The following is a 23,219-nucleotide window of genomic DNA, read 5'->3' as shown; positions in this document are numbered from 1 at the left end:
TACTAAGTGCTTCCCCCAGGGTTCCATTATTTCCTTCCCAGCAACCAGTTTCCCCACTCACCTTTCCTGAGAATCATTTTCGATTCCAGAACAGAATTTCCCCTTGCCACTGTCTTCACCCCATGAAGAATATTACAATGCTGCCCCTTCTTTCACCTTTAGCTTACTCTTTTTGTTTTGAATAAGATATTTCTATCTAGAATCATGGTCCAGTCATGAGTTTAATAATACCAGGTGTCAATAATTTGCTTATGAGGGCATATTTGCATCATCCACTACATTAGGACCTGTGATGCTTCTTCATTTTTGACAAAATTAAGGGCATTTGTGTTTAGACATTAAAATCATAAATTTTATTTATTATTGACTCTTTTTTAATTTGAATTTCTTTGAATTTCTTCTTTGTGGCTATTCTCTAGAAGTATTTAGCTTGGGGTATTATATATATATGTGCATACATATATATTTGTACACACACACACACACACACATATATATATATATATATATATATATATAGAGAGAGAGAGAGAGAGAGAGAGAGAGCAAGAGAGAGACAGAGACAGAGAGAGACAGATCAAGATCCTTTTTTGCCATCTTTTTAAGCTGAAATTCCTTTTGTTTAAATTTGTGAGATTCCTAGAAAATTATCTTCCACTGGCCTTTGTCAGATATACTCCATCTCTGGTCCAGAGTCTGTTATCCCTATTTTTAAAATAATAGTTCAGAAATCCAAAGCTCATTCTCAAACATAATTTTCTTAACTGGTTATTCACCAGAAATTAGTTTTCTTCTGCATTCTTTTCCTTCACTGAACAATGGTGGGGACAATATAGTTTCTATTCCTCTGGTCTTCAGTTTCTTGCCCAAGACTTTATAATGGTTGGCAATACTATCTGAGGCTCCTTTTAGTGATTACAAGCCCATGTGTTTCACCAATAAGTGGCTAATTGTCATCTATTCTGACAAATTTTTGAAGGTTTTCTTCTCTTCTTCTTCCATCTCTTGATAGATACTCGTATCATTACCCTCTGTTATCATAGGCATCATTCAAATTTCAGATCCAGGAATCCAAAATCTGGGAATCTAGCTCCATTTTCTTTTCTTAACATCAGTGGTTCCATCCTTTTCCTGCTTGTTTGCTAGAGTTGGAGTTAAGAAGACCTGGATTTAAATACTGCTTCAGATGCTTATTACCTGTGTGAACATTAGCAAGGTACCTAAGTCCCTGCATCTCAGTTTCCTCATCTGAGGATAACCATACAGAGTTATTGTTAGGAACAAAAGAAATCAACTATGTAAAATGTTCTGGAAATCTTAAAGTCTTATATTGTGGGCAGTTATGTGGCTCAATGGACAGAATGCTAGATCTAGAATCATGAAAGAAGGAAGACCTGAGTTTAAATCAAGCCTCTGACACAGTTATGTCAATCTGGGCAAGTGTCTGTCTTAGTTTTTTTTTAATTTGTAAAAGGAGAATAATAGCAACACCTACTTAGGTTTGTTGTGATGATTACTTAAGATAATATTTGTAAAGAGTTTAGTAAAATGCCTAGGAAATGATATGTGCTGTATAAGTTTAATATTTTATTGTTAATATTATTATTCTCATTATAATCACAAACAGACACTATGGCTTGGGACTCCTGGCTAGGAGAGTTCATAAACCAAGTTACATCTGCAGAGTTTTACTTGAGACTTAGATTAGAAGGCTAAGGTGCTATTCAGCTTTGTGCTGTATTACATTCATACTAATCATGACTTTATATATTGTTTATATTCTATATTATCTTTGAACTATATCTAGAGATCCTTTAAAAAGTCAGAGGCCATTCTCCTCAGTTATGCCTTGACTGTTTTCTAAAGAGTGTGTCTCCTTTTGAAAGGGCTGCTAGTTTCATTGCCAGTTCTTGGTCAGCCAAAGCAGAGAACTTATTCACAACTTGTAAAAAAGGTAACACTTTACACTTTTGCAATGGCTCATTGTTACCTCTTCACCATCTTCAGTGATTTTATGATGGAGTGAAGGAGAAATCAGTTGATCAACTGTCTTCCCTCCTCACTACATGTATTTTCTCTTTTTCCTGCTGAATAACCCCCAAACCTTTACTTTTGTATTCTGGGCGGTGAGGGGGAAAAGGCAAAGAAGGAAGTCATAGCTTTTGAGACAGATCGATCGATAGATAGATGACAGACACATAAAATATTTGTAGAGAGATGGCAGAAAAATAGATTTATAACAGACAGATAGATACACAATAAACAAATAAATAGAAAAGTAGGTAGTTTTAAAATTCCTTACTGAGTTCCAGATAGAAGCAAATAAGAATTTCTATTTTCACAAAGTTTATATCCTAATCAGGGAAAACAACATATAGAGAGGTACCTGAGGGGAGGGGAAGATACTCTCCTGAGGATAACTGGAAAAGGAGAAGGAGCTGCAAGAAGCAAGCACTATGTCCCTTCTAGAATCAGTTACTGAATATTTGAGTGACCTGGCCAGTCTCTCCCAGGAGAAGATGGGAAATGAAAGCACATTTGAAGAGAGGAGGTAGCATAACCCAAGACCCAGGGAGGAATGTTGGCATGAGCAAGATATAAGTTGCCTAGACTCTGAATAAGTGATGGGCAGTAAAAGCTCCCATTAGCCTCTGTGGAGTACAAGAAAGAGATTCCCTTGAGGGAGATGAGAAAGAAAATTTGCTACAGTCCTCCACTTCTTCAAGAAGTCAACCATGTATGGGCTAGGGCTATGGAAGACATGTATAAAAAGGATTGGAGGAGTATTTTTTTCCCAGCTGGTAAAAAATTCACTCAGAGACTTGTCTCAAATGAAATAGACTAAATAACTGATTCCCCTGAGAGAGAATGAATAGAATCTGTTATTTTTGGAGCTGACTTGTTGGGAGCAGTTCAGCAGCCTGAAAGTGAAGAGGTAGGAATCAGGTGCAGAGGTCTGTCAGCTGTGGCCGCCACATTAGTAGAGCTGATAGGGGCTCTGGTCAGTCCTGTCCTAAGGAACACAATGCAGTCAACCCAATGGCTTATTGGCAAAAGGCACATCAATCTTCAAGATGCACAGGCACAATTTGTGCACTGCAGCCCTGGGCTGGTAGTAACCAGTCAGCAAATGTAGGTATAAGCTTTTTAATGCAAGAAACAGAGCAAGTTATATAAATCCTTAAGTTTATAATACTCCCACAAATAACCCAAGGACCAAGCCTCAATTACCATATTATTAGTGATACCTGACAACAGAAAAATATGTAGAAAATGTACCAAAGGCAGCAACAGTCAGCAGGCCCTCAGGTCAGGGTGAGACAGGACAATACACAATGATGATGTTTATCTCTTCATTTTCTTTTCTCTTTTCTTTTTTTAAAATCTCTTTATTTTCAAAGAAGACCATGACATCAGGGAGGTGATGCCATGACAAGCACATGAATTGGATTTGAATGAGGGGGTGTTGAGCTAAGTCACCAACCTGGGTCCACTGGCCAGATATGAATCAAGACAACTGGAGATGGTCCTAGATTTGAGGCTATCACAGTTAAGTTATCTGTCCAGGATCACATAGCTAATAAGTGTCAAGTATCTGAGGCTGGATTTGAACTCCTGTTCTCCTGACAATGCTTTATCCACTGTGCCACCACACAAAGGAGAGATATAGAAGATAGCTATGTTGGACATGGAAAGAGCTCACCCAAGCCTGTTATCTTGTGGTTTCTCATTTGAACTTAATATTCCTGCTACTGAAATACAGAACTCTATTGTTTCTGTACTCCAGTGTCTGCTAAAATCAGTGCCCTGGGCAAAGTCCTAATTGCCCTGGTTGCATCTCTGATATCAAGAGTTAGTGGACCTCATCAAGTTCTCTTAAGACCTAGATTGTGAAAGCAACCTTAGGGATGGGTGTTGACACATAATGAGATAAAGTGCACAATCTTGCAGTTACAGCAGTGTGTCTCATAGTTCATGTAAACTGCCATAGCTATGGTAATATTAAGGTGTAGAAAGTGAAGAATGGCTTTGAGGCAATTGTAGTAGGAACACTGACATTTCTGTGATCTGGCAGTCACTGAGAAGGTTCACTAAAAGCAATTGGGGGGGGCAGAGTGAGAAACCAAGGAAGGAGCCCCAATATGAAGGAATAAACCCAGACCACTTTTGTCTGGAGTTTTCTCCAGGGCAAAACTGGAAATCGGGGAGGCTAGGTGGCGTAGTGGATAAAGCACCAGCCTTGGAGTCAGGACTACCTGAGTTCAAATTTGGTCTCAGACACTTAATAATTACCTAGCTGTGTGGCCTTGGGCAAACCACTTAACCCCATTTGCCTTGCAAAGAAACCTAAAAAAAACTGGAAATCATGGTGATTGCATGTGTCTCTGAGGCTCCTTTGGTGTTCCTTATGACATAGTAAAGTTCCATTATATTAATGTATCGTAATTCATTCTTTGGATCAAAATGTCTGTTTTCTATGAGTTACCTTATCAGGCAGGTTCACTAGACACAAAGCAAGCTCATCTGCCAAAAAGGGACAATCAAGTACCTGAAGTGAGCCAAAGTTTGCTCTCTCCCAGATGCTTTTGTTGGTGTTCTTTGGTTGACTGAATTGTACCCCATCCCCAAACTGGTCCAAACAGCCTGTGATCAAACATCCTGCTTCTGGAAGACTCCATTTTCCCCCCAACCCCTCCAAGAACCTCCACTTTGTGATTTTCAGGCCTTTCTTTTCTTCCAAATAAAACTTTCTGCTTTCAACTCAGCTTGGTCTCCTCTGCATTTTGAAGGATGGACTTTAATTTGACAATTCCACCATTCTTTTATCATTGGGTATGTCATTTGCTTCCATCTTTTCCTATTACAGCATGATTTTCTGCTATAAATACTTTCATAAGGATTTAGTTATCTTGCCATCAACAATCTTTTTGTGAGTTTAAATACCTTAGTGGGACAAAAGGTATGAATAATTTTTGTCATTTTCACTACATAATTTTATCATGTAATATATTTCAAAATTGCATTGATGTTTATTTAGGAGTAGGCTGGTAAATATTTGACAACTGATTCTCTGAAAAAGATTGTAAGTTTAATTTGCATTATTTATTTTTCCTTCACTTTCAAGTCTAGGTAATCAATAAAACAATAAACCTAAGCCTGATTTATTGTATTTGCCAAGTTCTGATTTGTAAATGCTCACACTGAAAAGGTAAGAGTTGGATCTGAAGGGTGGTGGGAACCACCCCATAGAATTAACTATGAACTTCCTCATTTGGCACTTAAAGTTCTTTAGGATTGACCCTATTGTTTTAGCATTAGTACATCCTATTCTCTTTCACACTTTTAAGTCCAGCCAAACAGACATTCTTGCATCACATGTGCCATTCCATCTTCCATTTCCTCTTTTTTTGGCAAGACAATGAGGTAAAGTGGCTTGCCCAAGGCCACACAGCTAGGTAATTATTAAGTGTCTGAGGTCAAATTTGAGCTCAGGTCCTCCTGATTTCAAGGCCAGTGCTCTATCCACTGTACCACCTAGCTGCCCCTCATCTTCCATTCCTTTTTTTTTTGTAAGGCAAATGGCTTGCCCAAGGCCACACAGCTAGGTAATTATGAAGTGTCTGATACCGGATTTGAACCCAGGTACTCCTGACTCCAGGGCCGATGCCTTATCCACTATGCCACCTAGCCGTCCCCTCATCTTCCATTCCTAAAGAGGGATTCAAAGAACTTGGAGGATAATTCAATTTGTAAGGTGAGAAAGAAGAAAGAGCTTGAGAGGGCTTTCATAGCATTGGTACCTCTCTGACTGTTACACAGCCTCTGTGGCTGAATCTTCATACAAGTCCCATCCCTATGTGTGAGTGATGCTACAGAACTCTTTTTTCCCCTCCTTTCTTCTCCTTCTGTTGTTCTCACATTTTCCATGGGGTTTAATTATCTCTTGCAGATGATACCCAGATCTACAGACATCTAGATGGTTTAGCACTAGGGCTGTAGTACTACAGTCAGGAAGATCTGAGTTCAAATGTGACCTGAAATTCTTGTTAGCTGTGTGACTCTGGGAAAGTCATTTAACTCTGTTTGTCTCAATTTCCTTATCTGTAAAACAAGCTAGAGGAGATAGCCAAAAACCCTAGCTAGAGACACAAAGAATCAGATAGGACTGAAAAGACTCAACAACATCTCAGATATAAAAATTCAGCCCTAGACTCATCCTGAAGCTAATTCTCAAGCTCTATCACTGCCTATTGAATACTTTAAAATGGATGTCAAACTCAATGTCAAAAATTGAATTTGTCTTTCTTCTCTTGCCAAATCACCTCTTTCCTAACTGCCCTATTCCCTAAGGTACCACCATGCTTCCATTCACCCAGGTTTCTAACCTTGGAATTATTCTTAATTCCTACCCAGTTATTCAATCAGTTGCCAAGTCTTGACCTCTAATTCCTAATATCTGTTTCTTAGATATCTCACTAAATTATTTGACTTTTCTGACCCTGAGTATCTTCATTTGTCAAACTAGAGCTAATAATCCCTGGCAAACTTCTTCACAGGAGTGAAATCAAGTTGTGAATTTATGAAAAGGAAGGAGCAGCATGATATTAATCTCTATACTGGTACAAAAGAAAGAAGGAAGAAAGGAAGATTATAAGATAGAACATTTATTAAGGGGGTATTAATGTGTCTTCCACTATGCTAGGTGTTGGAGAGGTAAATTCAAATAATCAAGACAATTCTTTCTCTCAAGGAGCTTACATTTTAATGGGGAAAATCACACACACACACACACACACACACACACACACACACACACACACACACAAAACCTAGAAAGTGAGGTATGTGGTAGATGGTTCCCTGGAGTAAAGAAGAGCAGAAAAGGATGGCAGGAGAGGAAGAGACATGGTTTGGAGCTGGCAACCAGGAAGTAAACTGGATTCTGATTTCCCATAAAATAAGGCAGAACCTTGGGGTAATTCTCAGAGAAGGGTCCAAGCTTCTGGTAAGGCTGACTGTCTCATTGAAGCCAGCATGGTTTAGAGACCAGGGTGTTGGGTTTTAGAGGTGAAATCATGATTAGAACTTCTTAGAGTCTTGACCTGGAGTGAGACAGACCTGAATTCAAAGCTGACCTCAGATATTTAGTAGCTGTGTATTCCTGGGCAAGTTACTTTCCCTCTTTTCCTCACCTGGAAAAATGGGATAATAATAATAATAATAATAATAATAATAATAATAATAATAATAATAATAATAAATACCTATCTCCCAGGGTTGTTGTAGGGATCAAATGAGATAATATTTGTAAAGAGGCTTAGCATTCCTTAAAAGTTATATAAATGCCAGATATAATTCCTTGCTTTTCACTGAGGTATTCCTTCTCTGATCTCTTTCTCATAGCCAGCCTCTTAAGCCTATTGTATTTTCTATTCACTCTCCCCCCTCTTTCCTTGGAATGAGGTGCCACCTCCTCTAGGAAGCCTTTCCTGGTCTACCAGCTGCCAATACTATCCTCTTCCTTAAATTATTATTAACCTATTTGTTATTCATGTGATACCCCCCCAATAGATGGTAAACTTGTAGACAGTGACTTAACGCCTCTAAGGTTTCCTTCCCAGCCCACTGCTCTATAGTTGTAACCATAAGATAGGTTGACATTTATAAAATACAAGGTTTGCAGAATACATTATACACATCCTGCCACCAAACCCTAATAACAGTCCTGTGAAGTAGGAAATATTACTCCCATTTTATAGACAATTGAGACCCAAAAAGGTTAAAATGATTTGCCTGTGCAAGCAAGTGATGGAATTGGGATTCACATCTAGGACCCTGACCAACCTAATAGTCTTTTTTTTTTAGTTTTTTCAAGGCAATGGGGTTAAGTGACTTGCCCAAGGCCATACAGCTAGGTAATTATTAAGTGTCTGAGGTCGGATTTGAACTCAGGTACTCCTTACTCCAGGGCTGGTGTTCTATCCACTGCACCACCTAGCCACCTCTCCTAGTAGTCTTTTGAATAAACCCTTCCCAGGAGTGCTCCAACCTAAAATAGATAGCTTGGAGTGTTTCTAGTGAGATTAACTCTCTGTTTTCTGATTTTCTAAGGTTCAAGGTGAGGCTGGGTCAAAGGCAAATAGAATAATAAAATACTTTGTCCTGTTCTCCTTCACCTTTTTCCCCACTTTGAGAGGCCCCTGGGCTTTGGCTCTGGTGTGTTTTCCACTGCAGAGGTTGAAGATGTCCTCACACCTTGTCATCATGTCAACATAATGACATCTCTCCCTCTCCTGACATTGATTTCTTCATTATTTTACATTAACCTTCTCTGAGTCAAAGAAGGTGGAGAAATTGCTTCTGTTTCATAGCTGAGATTGAAGCCTCCTCTATGCTCCAGGTCTGAATAGCTGAAATCTCAGGGACATGGAAGTGAAAAGAGCTTTTGACCTTTGATATAGACTCATACACCCAGGGGAAACCTTGTTATGCTAATCTTGTGAATCTTGATGAGGAGGAGAAAGACCTTAACCATAAGAAGGCCAATGTAAGGGTTCCTTTTGGATTTCAAGAGCTGGGTGGGAATTCAGACAACTCTATTACTGGCTTCTCCACATTAATTAAAAAGGGATTTTCCTTAAACCCAGATGTAACCATTTCATTATCCTATTCACTATCAAAGTTGCCCATTGCCTTTAAGGAAAAAAAATATGAACTTCTCTGGTTGGCTTTTTTTTTAGGTTTTTGCAAGGCAAACAGGGTTAAGTGGCTTGCCCAAGGCCACACAGCTAGGTAATTATTAAGTGTCTGAGACCGGATTTGAACCCAGGTACTCCTGACTCCAGGACAGGTGCTTTATCCGCTATGCCACTTAGCCGCCCCTCTGTTTGGCTTTTAAAATTCCACTTTTATTTTCAGTCTATTTTATGATACCTACTCTTGCACTCTGAAATTTGCCACACTGTTCTTTTCCCTGTCAAAGTATAATAAGGTTCTCAAAGTAAATTTCTGGTAAAAAGACTGATTTCTTTAGAAGCCTTCTCTTCACAGTCACCTTTACCAGTAGGTAAGGAGTCAAGATTTGTGGCTATCTCCCCCTATGTTAATTGTAGACTAAGGAAAACTTGTTCTACTCTAATGATGCTTAAAGTCCAGGAAGAGATATCCATCAGATAATATTGTATAAAGATGCCAGTCTTGATGAGCAATTGGGCAACTTGAAATTGTGTAACCTTCATAATCAAGCCACCCAGGAGGTTAATGATTTATCCCATCCTTTCTTTTTGGATAAATATTCCCCTCTCATTTGAGGAGTCATCTTAGACATATAGCCTCCACCCATAGATTTAAGAGTCATTTGGGGTCGGGGGAACACCTGAATGGGGCAGTGGATAGAGCACCAGTCCTGGAATCAGGAGGACCTGAGTTCAAATCCAACTCAGGCACTTAATAATTGCCTAGCTGTGTGACCTTAGGTAAGTCACTTAACCCAACTGCTCTGCAAAAAAAAAAAAATAAAAAGAATCATCTTGGACAGAGACCTCTACCTACAGGTTTACAGTAAATCCTAGGGAATTAAACTTCATATCTAACCTATATTTTCTAGCATTCTATTTTAACCCTCTATTTTTTAAGGCTTACATTTCTCACACTCGGTAAAGCACATTATGTCTTCTCTCTGTCTTTTCCCTGATTGTCTTTCATGCCAGAAATGCATTCCTTTTTTACAATATCAGTTTCTTGGAATCATTTTCTTCCTTAAATATATCTCTCAAGTGTCATCTTCTACATTCAAGCTTCTAGATAGTAACATCTCTTTCAAATAACCTTAAAATTAACATCTCTGCAAGTTAATAATATTAGTAGTTAGTTTTTTATATAGCATCTACTATGTCCCAGACTCTCTACTAAGCACTTCACAAATATTATCTTATTTGATCCTCACAACAACCTTGGGAGGAAGGTACTATTGCTATTCCCATTTTGAAGCAAAAGAAACTGAGACAAACAGAGGCTAAGTGACTTGCCCAAAGTTACATAGCTAGTAAGTATCTGATGCTAGATTTGAATCCAGGTCCACTTAATACCAAACCCAGTACTCTACCCAGTGTGCCACCTAGCTACATTTTCTGTGGGTTCATCTTTTTTCCTTTCTTTTTCTTTTTTTTCAAGACAATTGAAGTTGTGACTTAACCTGGGTCACACAGTTAGTGTCAAGTGTCTGAGGTTGAATTTGAACTTAGGACTTCCTGATTCCAAATTCTTCCTTCAAGCAGCAGTCAGATAGAAGCTAAACTGTATACCAGAACTAAGTCAGGAAAGTAGTCAAATAAGAAACAACTTCTGAATTGTATTCTAGTAGCACCATGCCTCTCTGCCTGCTGGACTACAAATATTCTTTTAAGTCCCCTGCATAGACAATAATAAACTTAAGATATTGTTCCTTTATTTGGTAAACAGTTGAGTTGTAAAAAAAAGGGGGAAGAAAAAGAAAACTCAGAAACTCTTTTTTTTTTGAAAAACATTAAATTCAAGTGTAATCAGTATATTTATAAAATTCTTTGAGATACAGATTTTGAGGACCAAATAGAGAGGTAGAAGACTTTTTTGAGTTTGGAGAAATTATTGAAACTGCAAAGCATTAAGGGCTCTCGACTACATTTGTATATTTTTTTTTTTGAGTTGGAGGATTGAAGCTCACAAAATGGTAAATCAAATAACCAGACTATTTTTGTTCATTTGTTCAGTCATTTCAGTCTTGTCTGAATCTTTGTGACCTCCTTTGGGGTTTTCTTGGCAAAGATATTGAAATGGTCTGCTTTTTCCTTTGGTAACTCATTTACAAATGAGAAACTGAGGCAAACAGAGTTAAGTGACTTGCCAGGGTTATACAACTAGTAAGTGTCTAGGGTCAGTTTTAAACTCATGAAGATAAGTCTTTATGGCTCCAGGTCCAGTGCTCTATCCACTGCACCACATAGTTACTCAATTAGACTACAGGATGATTAAATATGCCTTTCTGTTAGTTATAAAAACAATATCTGTTTTCAAGTAGACTAAAGGATAATTAAAATAAGAACTGTTGTTTTTATAACTAATGGAAAGGCAAGCTTTATGAAATTTGCCACATAAAGGAAATACTAATCACTGAACACTAAAAAAGTTCTGATTTCATCCCTTAAGAGTATAGAAGAATCCAGCAGAAATGTGGGGGGGGGGGGCGGCACAGGCAGCTGGCAGTAAGACCAGCTGCTGGATCTGAGGCTTGTTGATTATAAGATAAAATACACTTTTTTGACAGGCTGAAGAAAAAGTCGGATTCTGTTAATCAGAGGAAAATGGAATTCTGTTGCAGGCAGGAGGTAACAGTGAATAGAGAGTTGAGTGTGGGGTTGAATTCATTTTCTGAGTTCAAATCCAACTCAGATACTAATTAACTGTGCTACCCTAGGTTAATCCTGTTTGCCTCAGTAACTAATCCGTAAAATGAATTGGAGAAGAAAATAGCAAACCACTCCAATATTGCTTTCAAGAAAACCTAAAATGGGGTCATGGAGAGTTGGACACAACTGAAAAATGACAAGAAAATTCTTAATGTAGGTAAAACTATTGTCCCTTTGAACTATCTATAGTTTGAGAGAAATGAGTCCTCTAAAAAGTACTTGGTTACTCTGTGCTGCTGCCTAAATGGATTGAGAGAGAAAAGCAGAGGGAGAAAAGTCAGGTTTTGTCTCTGTTTTAAGAGATTTGAAATTGATTGGACAACTTATCTGACTAGCTAGGCTTGTCTGCATTGACCAGAAAGCCATTCTGAAGAACTTCGCAGTTGTCTGTGTGGACTGGAAGAACATCAGTTAGCAGAGAAGCAGATTCACATGGTGCAAATTGCTCATGAGGCGCCTTAGCCTCCACTCCCTAAGTTTCTTTTGGTATGTTTCCACTCTCTCTCATGGATATGTGTGAATCTGTGTGTGACCCATGTTAATGTACTAACTTTCAGATATTACTTCATTGTTTTATTTTGAGTAATTGTATGGTCAGAATTGTTCTTTGCTTTTGACTTATCATCAAGTAAAAATTGTTTTTTTGTGTTTAAATGGTGTCATTATTGTGAATGATTGATTTTGTGTAGATGGAAAACACACTGGTAGAGGCTCAGGAAACCAAAGTGATAAGTAGGGGAAATATGTCCCCCCCCCACAGCAGAATTACTCTTTGACCTCAGAATGCTTTTGAGCCATATGGTGGTAGTCCTTCTCTGGGAACCCAGACTTGTCAATGTGAGGGCAGTCTGGGGGAGCAAGCCAACTCAAAGAAACAGGGTGGTCCATACCCTGTGGGGCCCATGATAGTAATCCCCAGGAAGGTGATATAAAAGTAAATATTATTTCTAAAAGGCCCACTTTCATTTCCTATTATTCAGTGTAATGGATGTAATTTTCTGTTTCCATAACCCAGTGTTTTAGTAATAAATGCAATTTTGAGCATGCCTAAATAATTAAAAAAACAAGTAAACATGGAATTCAGACAAATTTTGGACAATTCTAAATATGAAGGAAAATTTGCACAATCCTCATAATGAAAGCATTTTCTAATTTTTGCATTAAGGAGGAAATAGTCTGTAGTTCTATTCTTTTGTCCTATTAAAGTGGGTGGTGAAGATTGGTCACTTCTTTGTTAACTTCAATTTATCTTCTTGACACCCAAACTGAACAATGAGCAGTCTTGATTTCAGACTCTTTACAAATATTGTAAGAAATCACCATCTGCTTGCACAACATTTAATCATTATTCCTTTTCATCTATCAAACAAATATTTGCTAAAAGTCTACCAAGAACAGGAATTTCCCCCTCTCTTTTCCTACTTATAATTCAAGAGGGGAGATGACTAGCACAAAAGAAACAGGATAAGATATTCTGTGATAAGTACCTCACAGCGGCATTTATTTTAGGCTACTATCTTTGAAGGTAACAGAGTCTGGTCTAGAACACCAGTGTCCTAAATCTAAATCTAATGCACTAATTGGTTGAATAAAATTGAGTTGTACAGGCTCTGGAGTCAATGCCTCAGTCTATATTTGTTCTAATAGGCCACATCTCTAGCTTGGTTACTACTTCTCTCTTCAATATTCTAAAGGTAACCCTGAGAAACTGAGGAATTTTTTCTAGTAGTGTTACTCATGAGACCCCAAAATAGTGTGGCTGAACTGCATTCAGAGAGGGGTATAAGGGCAGAGCCCCTCAGTTGTGCACATATGAAAAAGACTTTGAAGTATACCTTCGTGTGTTCATAGCAACATGAATCCACCTTAAAGGACAAATAGCCCAGTCCCCTGATTTTACAGAGTAGAAAAATAAACCCATGCAGAGGAAGTAACTTTTCAAGCAAATAGTAATTGTCAGGGGAAGGATTTTTATCCATTTCTTCTATTTTCAAAACTATGCTCTGTCCATTGTAGTATTCAGTCGCCACTATTCCTGATTATTTTCTACTTTTATTTTTTAGTCAGTTGTCCATTTTTGCTCTGCTACCTCAATCCAATGAAGGATTCATTGGTACTCCTGACCTCTCCCTTTATTTCTGTTACTGTCATCATAAATATTCTGCCAGGAGATAGCTTGGTGTAGTATTCTGACCTAGAGGAGAGGTCTGAGTTTCAATCTTACCTACAAATTGCTTGTCCTTTAGTTTTTAGATCCAATCTGCTATCCTTCGGTAAAGGTGAGTATTGGCAACACTTCTCACAGAGAATCTCGGGATGAGAAAGGACCTCGGAGGCCATCCAACAAGCCAACCTGCCCCTTTCTTTTACAGTATCCCGGAAAAGTGGACAACCTTCAAGGAGAGTGAGCTTGTTCCCATTGGAGGTAAGCCATAGCTCTCAGGGATAGTTCTGACTACCAGGAAGGTTTATCTGATGTCAAGCTTGAATTCATTACTTTTTGTCTTCCAATCCTTGTTATTTCTTCTGTCCTCTAGGGCCTTGACTTGCCTTGGGGACATCATGATTTCTAACAGTCTTTCCATGCCAAAAAATCATATTGATGAATTGGCTGAAACCTTGAGGAGAAGGAATAGGTTTTTCAATCTAAGGAAGAAGAAATAAATTTCTAAACTATATTCATCATAATGTGGTTTCCTTGTTAATCTCTTTTTATGTTTTGAGTATTTATTTTTGTTTTTTCTGATAGCATAATTTCACCTCCTACATTTTTTTTGGTTTCACCTGATGCATAGTAAAATTTTCCTATCCTCTCCTTTGTATTCTGTATATACTTTTATTTTTTAAAAATCTATTTCTAATTAGCAGCAGATCATATCTTTGTTTTTTATCCAGTCTGTCATTTTTTATTGGATTATTTAGTCCATTCACACTTAAATTTATAAGAATTCAATTAGTACTTTCTTCCATTTGCCTTTAATAATTGAGTTTTTTTCTAAAATAGAACTTATCCCTCTTTCTTGTTAAAAATGGTGCTTTGTTTCTTCAGTAAAATGTGCTAAATCTAATTTAAGGCAACTCCTATTTCCACTAGTTCTCTTATTCTCACCCTCAACTTGCCTATCACCCATTGTTTTCTCATTCCCTAGCTTTAGACCTTTTCTTTTCTTGATTTTCAACTTTTAAGGTATTTAAACTTTTTTCTTCTTAGTTAAAAAAATCGAGAAAAAAATCTCCCTTGCTCTCCTCTCCAATTCATTTATTAGTTTTTAAATTTTTCTGTACTTTTTTTCCTAAAAAAAGATTTCTTTCCCTCAATATTTATCTTCCTTTTTACTCTAGACTTTTATTTTTTGATTCCTGACTTTTGTATTTATTTAGTTCTTCTTTAGATTCTATTGTCTTTATGGAATTAAAGCTTTGAAGGCACCTGTTTTGGGTTCCTTCTTCTAGTTTCCCAACTTCATCTTTGACTCTTTTTGTTCTTTTGCACCTCCTTTATAGAAATATCTATTTTTCAAGTGCTAAATAGAACATTATTCTATGGGAGGAATTTTCCTATATCCCTAATAGTGCAATTCACTATTGACCTTTGCCCTCTCCACGGATATTTTTCCCCCCTTCCTTTGTCTTGAAATCTCTTTCCTGGGTCCAAACCCCTCCTTCACTTTTTAGGGTATCAATTTCCTCAGAATCTTCGATTCCCCTTCTTCTACTTTGAGGCAGGATAAGCAGTGTCTCTCTAAAAACCCAAACAATTATAGATAATGTCTATTATATCTTCTCTTATAGAATATCTCTTTTCCCCTAAGAAACATTTTTCAGTAATGTCTCCCCTCTCACAAATGAAATAAAATTTCTCAGTTTCTTTTTCCCTTTTTCGATCCCTCCCTTTGCCCCCTTCTCTTATTCTGCTCCAGGCATTCTTCTTCCCGAGAGACTATGAGTTATTTTTCTTTCATTGTTAGTGCTTAATTTTATTAAATTTGACTTGATTTGTGATTGTACACCATATATTCTCCTCAATTTCCTTCTTTTACATGCCCTCCCTTCTGTAATTCAGTCACATAAAAAAATGTTTCACCTGTAGGTGGGGTATTGTGAAGTTTCATTCAAGACTTTATGGGTCTGTTTCTCCATTTTCATTTCTATTAGATTTCTGCTTTCATCTGTATCCTTTTGTGAGTTTAGAAAGAAATGTATTAATGATCCCTTTGTTGTTATTTTGTTGTTTGTTGTTCTTGGTTTTTACTTATGCTTTTTATTTTTCTGCTGCCTGGGGTGTTTGAGAAGTAAATAATTTCTTCAGGTCTGATTTTTATTTCTAGGAATGCCTTTTTTAAATTGACTTTCCACCTTTTTATGATTAATAGTGAGGTTCACATTTTCTTTTATCTTGCATTGCATCTTGATCTACTTTGTTCTTTGTAACATTCCTTCCTATAATTTCTTGTGGGTACAGAATAATCTCATGTAATTCTAACTACCTTATTGTATAAAAAGTCTTTCACTTGGTCATTTGCAGAATTTGTTTGTCAATGAAGTTGTTAAATTAACCACTATATTTATTGGTGTTTGCAGCATGTTTTGTTTGTTTTTCCTAGAGGGAGTTTTTGGATTCTTTTGTTTGACATTTGTTCAGGTATTTTCTGGGCAGTTTTCTTATATTACTTCTTGCATTATGACTTTCAGGTTTTTTTCACTCTTCTGGTAAACATAAAATCCTTATCTCTATGCATCATGTTTTCAATATCAATATATTTTTCCTCTATGGAAATAATTTTTTTCTTTTTGCTTCTTTTCTTCCATATTGTCTTTCACTTCCCATCATTTTCATCAAATCAGTCTTGATGTTTGTGAGTGTTCTGACCCAGGTGAGTATATGCAGTGCTGTACACCAAATCTCTGAAAGCTGCCCACTCCTTTTCTGGTCCCCTTTGCCAATTGTGCCTTGGTTCAACTTTCCTCCAAGTTAGCAGCATGCTATTCCCACTCAGAGAAGCACTCTAATCTTCTGATATTAATTCTTCTGGTTATCATTTTTCCCTGGCCCACTAATTTGGTTGAATGTAAATATTTAGCTTGGAGAGGCTGAATCTGTGATCAGTCCAGCACTCTGCACCACATTGCTTTTGTCACTCTCATATTCTGACTCAAAATAGTGTAATTTCCAGGGAGGTGCACAGTGATAATGAAGTTGATGCATGCAGTGCTATACCCAGTCAGTGTTTTGGAGGCTCCAAAAGAAAGTGTGGGAGAAAAGAAGTATGAGACTGACCACCAAACTGAAGATCTACAGAGCCATTGTGTTGACATCATTGTTTGCCTGTGAAACCTGGACAATCTACCATCACTATTCTAGGAAACTCAATCACTTCCATTTAAATTTCCTTAGGAAGATTTTGAAGATCACCTGTCAGGATAAGGTACCAAATACTGAGGTCCTCTCTTGAATAAAACTGTTGAGAGTTCAAATGTTGCTACAGAGAGAACTCACATTGGGCAAGGGTTCATGGGGGGGGGTCAGAAAAAGCAATACAAGGACACTCTCAAGATCTCTTTTAAGACTTTGGAATTGGTTGTACAACATGTGAGACACAGGCCCAGAGATGCCCAGCATGGCATGCCCTTATCAGAGAAGATGCTGTCCTCTAACAGCAAGGTAAAATTGAAATAGCTCAAAGGAAATGTGAGATGGGCAAGTTTAGAGAATCCACCCCAGATGCTCACTTGGATTATTTGTTTCCTACCTGTGGTACAGCATTCCAAGCTCATTCTGTTTTGATCAGCCACAATCGAACACACTGTAACTTGTCTCTAACATAGTGATGTCATTTTGGTGGTTTTAGATAACAAACGACAAGAATTAAGTCAAATCAAACCAACCAAACCAAATAAACAAAATTTGTATTCCCAATCAATTATTTCAGAAATTTCTTTGGTGAAATTTGCCTCTGTGAACTTAAGTTTCTCTATTCTGCTAATTATTTCTGCTGTTCAATTCATAAATTCTCCTTTTTACAAGTCTTCTCTTTTAATCCATTCAAAAATATTTATGCTGCTTCCATGCTCTCTTGGGAATCCTCAAAGTATTTTGTTTTTATCAGGTGTTGATTAATTTTTACAATATTTAATCAAGGATGCCTGGACCCTTTCACCTGATCTAGAGGTCATTTTTCATTCTATTCTTAATATCTCTTCTGTTCGTTTATCTGCTTATGCTTAAGGTTTTTAATTTAGTTTTCTTTCTTTCTTCTGAGATCTTTGTTTTTTTTTCAGGCTTTTATTTCTTCCTATTGCTCACTTTCTGTCTCTCTCCCCTTTGAGGATAGTTCCCTGGGGATAGATCTTAAAAGTTATCTCAACTCCTTAACATGATGAGCACTTCATCTGCTTATGGGAGGGACAGAATTGGATAAGATAGATGCTAGACATTTTCCCTTAGGCTTAGTGGAGTGCACACATATATGTCCTGCCCAGTTCTATTTGTTCTCCAGTTCTCTGGTTGAGATCTCTTGTGGCATAGAACTGTCTCTCTTCCTGAGCAAATTTCTGCTTTTTTAAAAATTCTACATTATTTGAGGTTATATGGTATTCTATTGTAAGCTTGTTGTTCAAATTGTGTAGTCACACTTCTAAAATGTAGTGGGTGGTGAGGGAAAGGATGTTGAGAAAGCAAGTTATGATTTAGAGATTATTGGTCTGTTCTGTTAGTTCATTGGTCTTTTATATGGTTTGGATTTTTGGTACCCTATACTTTAGATACAATTGCAATTGTTTTATCTCTTGTGTATAATTCCCATTTTGGAAAGATTTGAGAGATTATAAGGATCATATGACCTGGAAGACTCTGACAATCCCTAACCTACATTCGTGAGCTACAATCACTACCTTCCATCCTAGACATGGAAAGATGCTCTATTTGGGAAGTAGATGAACATGACAGAGGTTGGGTGTAGCATCATTGCAGAAGAGTCTGGCATAGGTAGTTCCTTGGTAGAATTCTCACACTGTGCTATGTTGGGCCTCCAGATCAAGTTTGAGCCACTACAGATAATACCTTGGATATAATCAGGAGCTCTGTAGAGTAGGATCTTGAAAGGTATTTAAGACTCACTCTATGAACCAGGTTTAGAACTGATACATTGATGAGCTCAATAGAAGCTAGAGTTATTCTCCCTGAGCCATTATAGCCCAAACATTGTGGTTCTCTCTATTCCTGGTTCCTGGACTTCCAAACAATGATGTCTCATCCCAGAACTTCCTTGTATCTGGGACCTTTTCACTCTGGAACGTCTAACCTTCCCTAAAATCTTCCTAACCTGGAATATCCTCCTCTAAGGTCCATCACCTCTACTCACTGGTGAGTTCCTTCTAGAGCCTCCATTCTGTGAAGCTGCCCAAGTTGTCCTTCATTCCCTCCTATCCCTGATCTAGTATTTTCCTCTACCAATTATTTCCTAATTATCCTGTATGTGATTTGTTTGTATACCTGTTGTCTCTCCCGTAAGATTGTGAGTTCTTTGAAGGCAGGGACTGTCTTTTGCCTCTTTTTGTATGCCCCTCACTTAGCATAGTAATGATGATGGTTCTGCTGCTACTACTACTGCTGCTGCTAATAATGCTGATGATGACTGGGTACTATAAAGGATTGCAAAGCAGGAGGGAGTGAAGTTATGAAGGGCTTTGAACACCAAGTAGAGGATTTTATATTTTCTCCAGGAGGTGATAGAAAGCCTTTGGAATTTATTAAATAGGAAAGTGACACAATCAGACCCACACTTTAGGATAATCTATACTTTTGATGACTGAATGAAGGGAAGATCAGAGGAGCAAGAGAGACTTGAGGCAGGGAGCCCCACAGTAGGCTATTGCAATGGACCAGTAATAAGAGTCTGTACCAGGCTGGTGGTATTGTCAGACCAGAGAAGGAAGAATATTGAGAGATATTGTAAAGGCAAAGTTAATAGAGCTTGGTAACAACCTGGATATGGCAGGGAGGAGTGGGCGTGGATGAGAGCTAGTGAAAAACTGAGGATGATACCTAGGTTGTGAGCCTGAAAGACTAGAATGAGAGTAATTGCCCTCTACAAATATAGTATATAATATATAGCATATTTATGGCTCTAAATGTGTAATATATATATATATATATATATATATATATATATATATACACTCTGTGTGTGTGTGTGTGTGTGTGTGTGTGTGTGTGTGTGTAGATAGATGGAGGCAGTTAGTTAGTTTAGAAGATAGATTGCTGAGCCTGGAGTCAGGAAGACCTGAGTTCAAATCTCATCTCAGACACTTAGTAGCTATGTGACCCTGGGTAAGTCACTTAACCTGGTTTGCCTTAATCCACTGGATAAGGAAATGGCAAACTACTCTTGTCTCTATGCCAAGAAAACCCCATGGCCAATTTGGTGTGCTGTGGCTCATGAAGTCACAAAGAGTCAAACACAGCTGAAATATTGAACGACAAAATCAATATAGATAGATGCATAAATGGATCTCCATTTTTCCCCACCACTTTTGGCAGTCTTTGTTCTACATTTCTTTTCAGTTGTTTTGAAAATGTCCTGTATTTGGTGTTGATGCAGGTACTATCATTATCCCTATTTTACAGTTGATAAGACTAAGACAAATGGAGATTAAATGACTTGCCCAGGGTCATACATCTAGTAAGTGTCTGAGGCCAAATTTGAACTCAGATCTCCTGATTCCAGGTTCAACATTCTCTCCATTGCACCTATACATAAATGACATGTGTGTGTGTATATATATATATATATATATATATATACACGTATATGTGTATTTGTATTATATATACATGTGTATAAATGCACACACACATATATATATATGAACTTTATATTTGTCATAATTTTTATATATACTTCTTGTCTTCCCCATTAGAATGTAAACTCCTTGAAAGGAGGGATTTTTTTCATTCTTGGTACATATATTGCTAGTACAAAGCTAGTCACATAGTGAGTGTTAATCATTACTAAAAGATGGACTGATTGATGTGTTTTATTCTCCAACTAGAGTATAAATTTATCGAGGGCAGGGATAATCTGGAATTTTCTCTATATATCTCCAGTCCTTAGCACAGTTCTTAGCCCTCAGTGAATTGTGTTTTTTTCATTCATAGATAATTTTGATAAACTTGAACATTCTGTATCCTGGTTTCTAAGGAATGTTTCATGCTCTTTGTTCAAACATCCTGTACCCTGTACCCCACAATTTCTTTTATGTCTGAGCCCCAAGATCTGACTTTACAAAGAAAGGGTATTAACTGCCATTGACTCCATGGGTTTGCTGGCATGGGTTCTCAGGTTCCTTCTATCTCTAACAGTATTTTAAACCCCCTCCCATCTCCACTATTCTGTAATCCAAGATTCTAAGAACCACCACCATCCTCCAGGGATTTTCTGCTTCAGTCAACCCTTCTATGCAGAGAAGAAGCAGGTAAAATTCAGCTCACGTATGCCTGCGTGAAGAGCAGCCATCCTCCATTTTAATTATGACATGATTGATGTAAAATGAAAGCTGACTGCCAAGGGACCTCACAATTTATAGCTAGTCAGGCAGCTTTTAAAAAATGTATTCACTCATTTTCCTATGACAACAGGGAAGATTTCGTGCCAGCAAACCCATCGAGTCAATTGAAGCCAGTGCCCTTTCTTGCAGACTCAGATCTTGGGGCTTACAATTAATCTATAAAATGAATCTGCAGTCTTTCTGCTGAAGGGAGACAAAGGTTTCTCTGCCACCGCCCTCTTTCCTCTTACGAGAATCCTCATGGCTCATTAGTATGTGGGGGACCCAGATCTGATACTAAGGGAGCTTTTAGCCTACTTCTGACAACAGGTTCTGTCCATTTCCCCCCCTTGCAAAATGTCTCTCAGATTAATCCGCTTTCCCACAATACAATCCTAGCCCAGATCTCATTCCTTTTTCCTTTCTTGCCAATAACCTGTTTTCAAATCTCCCTCACTGCAATCCACCCTATATATCTAACATTCTGGGATCTAAGGTTCCCACACCTAATCCAACAACTTTAGTAGTCTATGGTCTACAATTCCTTCCAGTTATGTTTTGAAAATACTTATATATTCAATGTTGTTTCATTTCTATCCCCAATACTTAACACAGTGCCTAGTGTCTTACTATGCATTTAATGTTTGTTGACTGTGTAAAATGAAAACTAAATATTTACAAGTCAGGTAAAATAGGACAAAAATGTGTTTCCTAATATGTAAAATGGATATGATAAAAGCTGTAGTAGGTACCTGATCAGATTTTTGTGAAGCTCAAATGAAATGACACATTTCCCATAAAGGTCAGTTATCTATTTTCCTATGATGATGATTATAGGAAAATGAATATTATAAGATTCCTCCCAGCTTTGAGACTCCATGTTCTCTGTTCTAACATCTTCCTAATATACAATACTGCCATCTCATCATAGCTGCAATCAGAGCTTTACTGACTCCCCATTCCCCCTAGAGAAAAATAAAAATTCATTTCCCTAGCATTTACAGTCTTTATTATCAGCTGTCCTGGTTTTTCTGCTTCACAAGACTCCTCTTTACCCACTCTTTGTTCTAACCAAACTGAGGGACCCGCCCTACTTTCATTCCTATCTTTTCTCTTAAGAAGCATTTGTTAATTCTCTTGGCAAAAGCACTTAACCTTGTTAAGGCCTCAGTTTCTTATTTGCAAAATGAGGGAGTTGGATCAGATGATTTCCAAGGTCCCTTCTGGCTCTAAAATCTATGATTCCTTGTAATTTATAATATTGCATGTCTAAAATGGAATCCTTAGCTCTTTCTTCCCCACTCTACCCTACAGCCACACCATCACTGACTATTAAATTATATTCCTCTTTTCAATGTTCAATCTAAATACCTTCTTTTCCTATGTATGACTCCCCCATTGAGAAGTAACCTCTACAGCTTCTATTTTTCTTGGAACACATTGCCTCGGTTTTCCCTTTATTCTTACCATATTCTGAAGACTTGTAACATTTCTGTTTATGTAATTCCTTATTAGAGTTTATGCTCAACTCATAAGGAAGCATACTATCCACCCACCTCCAGATAGAGAGGGGATGGACTAAGAATGCAGATTGAGACATGGATGTTCATAGATACATACAGAGACACGCACCTACACACACACACACACACACACACACACATATAAATGTATATATTGAATAAGTGTATAGACATACACAAATACATATCTAAATACTCATATTGATACATACTGTATTTGGATTTATACATGTGTGTATATAATATAATACATGGCCAGTGCAGGAATTTGATTTGTTTGATGTCTAAAATAGGTTTTGTTTTTCTTGCTTTTTCATTGTATGTGGGGGGTGGAGGTGGGGATCAGGGAGATGGAGAGAATTTAGATTTAAAAATAAAATGAAAAATACAAATTCATTTCCCTCACATTTAAAGTCCTTTATTGTCTACTCTGCTTACTTTTCCTGCCTCTCATGACTCCCCTTTATATACTCTGTTTTAGCCAAACTGAGCACATGTACTATATTAAATAGGCAATTAATAAATTATTACATTTGAATTAAATAGAACTTCTTAATTTACACTTCTCAGGAAAGGAAAAAATCTTATTTCCTATTCTTAATTTAATGAAAACTGTCTCTCTCCCCAGTCCCTTCCCAAGAACATTTTCATATACAAAATAAAACAGGTAAAGATCAGTCTAGGTAAGAACAGAAATCTCTATTAT

Source organism: Macrotis lagotis, chromosome 1 (assembly GCF_037893015.1).
Source record: "Macrotis lagotis isolate mMagLag1 chromosome 1, bilby.v1.9.chrom.fasta, whole genome shotgun sequence".
Taxonomy (NCBI): Eukaryota; Metazoa; Chordata; class Mammalia; order Peramelemorphia; family Peramelidae; genus Macrotis; species Macrotis lagotis.
Note: the sequence above shows the minus strand (reverse complement) of the source record.